At 35.9% G+C, this 7,216-nt stretch overlaps 1 pseudogene; it reads left to right on the plus strand.

Annotated features, from left to right (window-relative positions):
• Nucleotides 1-326: 326 nt before the first annotated feature.
• On the plus strand, nt 327-1,611 carry LOC143563455 (S-adenosylmethionine decarboxylase proenzyme 4 pseudogene; annotated as a pseudogene).
• Nucleotides 1,612-7,216: the final 5,605 nt, after the last annotated feature.

Genomic DNA, 7,216 nt, shown 5'->3' on the forward strand with positions numbered 1-7,216 from the left:
TGAAAGTTATAAAATTTCTTTTATCCAAGTACATATTAGTTGAATGAACCTAGTTAGTCATGAAATAACATTAGAAGAGACAATTGAACCAATGGCAACTTTATCTTTGTTGAGCACAAGCTAGAATCTTGAATTCGTTATGCTTTCAATTATATCTCTTGGTTGCCTAACCCCGCATGCTCTTTCCCCCACCCTTTCTCTCTCCATAACCACACACCTATATAACACTCCTCTACCACCACTCCTGTATTCTACCAATCCCAAACACACTTCAACACCCAATCAAAACACACACACAACACATAAGCTCCGCCATCTTTTCTTTTCTTAATTATTCCATGGCTGTTTCTGGCTTTGAAGGCTTTGAAAAACGCCTAGAGCTCCAATTCTCCGGTGATCATGAAATCGGTCTCCGGGAACTCGACTTCAAATCAATTGAACAAGTGCTTCATCAAGTACAATGCACTGTTGTTTCCGCACTTGGCAACCAACACTTTGATTCTTATGTGCTCTCTGAATCTTCACTCTTTGTTTACCCTACCAAGATCATTATCAAGACATGTGGCACCACACAGCTCTTGAAGTCAGTCCAACCATTCGTTGATCATGCTAGAACCATTAATCTTCAGCTAGTTTCGGTTCGATACACCCGCGGAAGCTTTATATTCCCGCAAGCTCAACCCCATCCTCACACTAGCTTCCATGAGGAAGTTGTGTGTTTGGAGGACAGCATTCCTGACAGTCTTTGTTACAGAAAGGCTTCTGTGATTCCTTCAAAACTCACTTGCCATTCATGGCATGTATTTTCGGCCGGCGCTGTCGAATACCCGGATGATATTCCGTACACTGTTGAGGTGTGCATGACTGATCTTGACCAAGCCCTGGCTAGGAAGTTTTTTCGGCATCCGAACGATGGGAAGAACGGTGATTCGGCTGGGCGAGAGATGACGGAGTTAACAGGTATCAACCGTATAAACCCTAATGCACAGATATGTGATTTTGCGTTTGATCCGTGTGGATACTCCATGAATGGACTCGATGCCGACTGCTACTCGACAATTCACGTCACACCTGAGGATGGTTTCAGTTACGCAAGCTTCGAGTGCCTTGGGTCGATTTACAACGACTTGGCGGATATGGTTAAGAAAGCGGTGAAGGTTTTCGGTCCCGGGACGGTTTCTGTGGCCACAACGAACGCTGGAGACGAGACGTGCATGAGAATCAAGGGCGCGGTGGAGCAGCTAGGGTTGAAATGCCGGAGTTGTAGTATCGATGTGCTTCCGGCGGCCGGTCCGGTGGTGTTTCAAACGTTTACTAGTCGCCGGAAGAGAATATGATAGAAAATAAAAAAAAAAATATTGGGGACAGGGTGCATGCAAAGATTACGACTATGGGGATGATGTTATGATGTTGCATGAGTGATACCATAGAATGGTTGGTTGGGTTGACTTGTATAAAAAGAGTATTAAAATCTTTTAAAAAAATTAGAGAGGTGAGAGAGAGGATCTTGATATGGAAAAAGAAATTGAGGGGATTGGCGTGTGTTCATCTGTATCATGATATTGTACCCCACTTTAGTTTGTCACGCTTAAGATTTTGAGGAATATTGTGTTTTCTAGTGGAAAAATTAATATTTGGTTCTTTATAATATTCTTTTAGTGAAATAGTGTTTTTCTTGTCTTCTTCAATTCTTCTTGATGTTTTAATCACAAAGTTAAGTGAAAGAGTTTGTTCAATGTTAAATACTTGATTGACTTGATTTTTCTAAAAAATAGTTTAAACTGAAATCTTATTTTCATTGGGTTTCTATCTTAAAACTCATTTTCTCAACGATTACCTGATCTTGTCATTCATATAAGGTATTGACTTAGTTCTCTGAGTTTCATGAAAGCTGTCTAATTGTTAAAAACCAAATAAATTTTTATTACAAATCTTTTGAAAATGTAGCTGCGGATTAAATCTGCCGCAAATATAACACAAATCTATGATCGAAAAATTTGTTATCAAATTCGCACAAAGTAATGACAGACTGGATTTACGATGGAACTATTGAGCCATACGTCTGTTATGTATAAAATTCTTTTTTTACAATAAAAATGTTCTTGAAAAACATGTTATTTTATAGCGACGCTACTAGAAAACATGACATTTTTCTAGGCCAACTTCGTAGGAAAGTAACGTTTTATGCAATGTGATCTTAAATTATGAACAAATTTACGGAGAAATTGTCTAGTTTTCTTGTAGTTTAACTTTATCGGAATAATATGGTTACTATTACTGGTTTTCATTAAAATACAAATAATTGAATAGACATTGATTATGTTAACTACCTATATGAACCATACAAAATATTTACACGAAATACTAAATATATCAAACTTAAATCTATTACAAGTAGAATAATAAATAACCAATTTCTCGGGTCAGAAACTACTAAGGTTTGAATTGACTAAAAGTTATTTTAATTCGAGATGTCTTTAAAAACAACAACATTCATAATGAACGGTCTTTACAAAACTTATTCATGTACTCATGCTGAACTTCATTACTATATAAATATAATAAATGTCAGGCTCATTTTATCTAACAATCAAATATTTTGTCACCAATTATTGATTGGCACGTAGACAAAGGATGGAGTTCACAGTATTTTGATCACATTATAAAATCAAGTTCAACTAATTACGCATGCATATATATGCACGAGGGTGACAACATATAGGCGGCATCATATTATTTATATCACACAACTTTTCATTGGGTCCTAATGAATTGCCAATTAATTATTTATTAATTTTATACAAGAGAACAAAGAAAAAAAGAAACCGAAATTCATTAAAAAAATCTTTGGAGACAAATGGTGGGAGCAAGCCAACCACGAGCTTGGAATACAACACGTACTAGAGAGTATGTTCTCCGGTAAATGAATATACGTAGAAATGTAACAAAAGAGTGAATAGAATGGCTGAATGGATAAGGAAATTGTAGGTTCCTCCGGGGCGTCGCTGATCGATACGAGATCCGCACGAGGTCTAGGATTGCGGAATCCTCCTAGACTCGTTTAATGGTGTAGAAGACGAAGAACACGATTATGCACAAACAAATACACAAACAAACACACGAATGGAATAAACTAATCTGCAGATCCTTTATATAATACAAAAACCACGTTACAAACCGAACAAAAACAAAGACACGGCCGACCCGAAGTGAGCTCTACCTCGGGCCGTCCCACACGAATCTCCCTCTCTGTTTCTCTCTAGACAATTGAACTGAACACAAAATACTTTAACTTTCTGGATGCTAAACCCTAAACAAGACACACATATATATAGATAACCAACTTTGCGGGCTTGGGCTTGGGCCTGTAGGCGAAGTTGTTCTAACTTCGCCTATGGCGAAGTTTTTCTAACTTCGCCAACTTCGCCTATGGCGAAGTTGTTCTAACTTCGCCTATGGTGTAGTTGTTCTAACTTCGCCACTTCGTCTCCGCTGGTCAGAATTGCATAGAGACGGTCACAAAATGCACCAACAGACTCCCCTTTGACCGTTACTCTTAATTCTAACAAACACAAAAGATAATCTGTTACAAAACATGCACCAACAGACACCCCCTTAACTGATGATCTTCTGTTTTCTTCTTCTGGTAGGACTCAATTGCACTGTGATCTTCAAACTTGAACATCACATATACATGCAACATCCATCCTGTCTTCAACCAGCCGTGTCTGAAACTGTCTTGTAGCTCCACAGATCTACCAATCACCCGGCGTCTTCCATATCAGATCTCCCCTTCAGTGTAAGCTCCTCCGAACTATATCGATCGAGATCTTTGACCTACATCCCCGTGCCTAATCGATCATCTCAACCAACACGTGAAGTTCTTCTAACTTCACCAACACGTGAAGTTGTGCTCCCTCCACAACTTCACCAACACGTCGGAATTGTATAGTAAGATAAGGTTCAATCTTCAACTACTCAACATCAACTGATCAATTTCATCACAAAACCACCTTGACAGAATCTAACACACATGACCATTAATTAATCCGAAGCATCTTCAATCACCAGGGATAACGATCAAGAACTTAGCCAATTTAATTCCTGATTAAATCCAACTTGTTCCAAAATTTTCACCTTAATAAATAAGCATCCCCCGTTTTCAGGATCCAATTCTCGAACGCCTTGAAAATAACATAAATAATATGCTCTGACCGCAATCCAGTAATTACGAAAACCCGAACAAAATTTGACTTTCTTCAGTTGGTCAACCTCGAACAACAACAATTTCTTTGCCCAAAAACACCCAAATATGTGTCAATATCCCGTTTCAATCAAAATCCCATTCACTACTTCAACTCCATATCCAGAGTTGACCCGTATTTGTTCACACGTAAGACCAAGAGATACCAAGTTTCACTCGTTGCCGGAACAACGTCTTCGGTCTCACAATAATCGTGTGCACCTGGCCATTCGGACGAAAACTCCAAACAATTTTTTTTTAATTTTTTTTTAACTTCGCCTAAAAGTCAACTTCGCCTAAAAGTCAACTTCGCCCAAAAGTCAACTTCGACAAAACCCTAAAATTTTAGCGACAACTTCGCCTACGGCGGCTGTTTGGCCAAAAACACATCAGAAACGTGCCAGAAACACCAAAACGCAGATCTCGAACCATAGCATAAGAGCCTAAGGCTCTGATACCACTTGTAGGTTCCTCCGGGGCGTCGCTGATCGATACGAGATCCGCACGAGGTCTAGGAGTGCGGAATCCTTCTAGACTCGTTTAATGGTGTAGAAGACGAAGAACACGATTATGCACAAACAAACAAACGAATGGAATAAATGAATCTGCAGATCCTTTATATAATACCCAAACCACGTTACAAATCGAACAAAAACAAAGACACGGCCGACCCGAGGTGAGCTCTACCTCGGGCCGTCCCACACGAATCTCCCTCTCTGTTTCTCTCTAGACAATTGAACTGAACACAAAATACTTTAACTTTCTGGATGCTAAATCCTAAACAAGACACACATATATATAGATAACCAACTTCACGGGCTTGGGCTTGGGCCTGTAGGCGAAGTTGTTCTAACTTCGCCTATGGCGAAGTTTTTCTAACTTCGCCAACTTCACCTATGGCGAAGTTGTTCTAACTTCGCCTATAGTGAAGTTGTTCTAACTTCGCCACTTCGTCTCCACTGGTCAGAATTGCATAGCGACGGTCACAAAATGCACCAACAGAAATAAAATGGATTATGTTGTAAAACAGGCTGAATGAGTAATAGCTAAACATGTAAGAAAGATGTATAAGGAGAAAGATGGAGAGATTTCATTAATTTGTGTGTCTTACAGTGGGATACAATAAGATGTATATATAGGAAAAGATAACTTGGAGAAAAAACATAATCTACACAATAATATTGTTCATAACTAGGTTCGTACCCGTGTTACACACGGGTTAACATTAGATATGTAACAAAACATATATAAACTACCATACAATATCATAATATATATAATAAACCATAAGATATCATCAAATTTACAACCCAAAATATATCATATATCACTATATTTGAGATATAGATAAGAATATTGTCTACATAAAAACTTACTAACTACACAAACTTAAGTTTATAACAAAAGTCATGACAAATATATAGATGTTAACATTCTTATACAGACATGATATTAAAAATTTCCGTCATCAAAACAGAATCATCATGCACTAAAACCTGAAAAAGACAAACAAACCATGGAAGTCAATTAACTATTAACAAAAAGGTTACTAACATATATCATAAAGACTAAATGTAAACATAAATATGTAAATACTTTTGTTATAATACACACAAAATGTGAAAATGTAACACAACTTTATAGTCACAACAAATGCATCAAACTGGTTAAAAAAATCATAGAATTTTGAAACTATAATATTATTGTAACAAACATATTAAACATAAGAACTACAACAATAGAAGATCTAAACATGTGAATTCAACTTACCAAACATCATATTCATCCACAATCCACCAACAAAACAAAACTGTCATAACAACCTACAAAACAAAAAAATAAACGATTTTAGCAGTTTATTGTACGTATTAGGAATTTGTATTTATAAATTAATGTATTAACATAATCAACCAAAACATAGCAAACAATAAACTAAATATTTAGACTAAGTAAATAAACAACTTATTGAATAATTGTTACCTTATACTTCAACATCAGAATCGAAATAACTTTGTAAATCATCAAAATCGGACTCATAATTTTGACAATCTAACAACCATTTCACTTTCTGACCGACCTCCTCTTCCAAATCAAAATGCGCCATGTGTTTTCTCTCATTCGAAAGCTTCAACTCATCCAAATCTCTTAATAGGAAAAGATCATTGGATTGCAAAATTGTTTTTGGCTTAACAGTCTTCTTTTAGCCGTTGACATACTTTATAACAACTAAATTCTGGAAAGGATAAAAATACCACTCACTAACATTGACAACCGGAAGAACCTCTTGATCATGTTGTAAAATATCTTCTCGTATAGCATTCATCAGCGAGTTCTCTTTATCAGTTAGAACTACTTTTCGATTGCTAGCGGCGAAGATTTGGTACTTGTTGAGAATTCCAAAAGACATAACAGAGTGAATGTTATACTTGTAAATTACAAAAAGATCAATGATAAGGAACTCATATCTGTTGTAATCGGTGGAAAATTTCCAGTTAATAATTGTCAACATTGTGGAAGAAGACGAAAATTGTTTGGTGTTTGATTGAAGAAGTTAGGGTGTGATTGTTCATCTTCAAAAACCGTATAAATTAATAAAAATTAATGGCGGTTTATTGAATCAAGAAAACTAATTATTAACCCTATAGTTTCAGGCTGTTTTTAAATATTATATCTATGTTTTTTTTAATATAAAATCTGGTAAATAAATATAATCCAATACATATCAAATAAGTTAGCCTACAAATATAAAGTTTAATCAAATATCGTATAAATATTTTTTTTAACATTAATTTCCTAAAATATACTGAGTACAAGATAAAAGAGAAACATAAAAAATAAAAAAAAATAATGGATGATTAACAAACAAACATATACCTATAGTTAGACATAAAATAATTAACACAATCCTTTTATAATAAAAAGTTAAATGCAATTACAACTGTTGAAACATAAACGAAAATGAAATGTAAAAAC

This window comes from Bidens hawaiensis, unplaced genomic scaffold (genome assembly GCF_021521415.1).
Source record: "Bidens hawaiensis isolate Kalapana, Puna unplaced genomic scaffold, B.hawaiensis_p1.1 tig00021387_1, whole genome shotgun sequence".
Taxonomy (NCBI): domain Eukaryota; kingdom Viridiplantae; phylum Streptophyta; class Magnoliopsida; order Asterales; family Asteraceae; genus Bidens; species Bidens hawaiensis.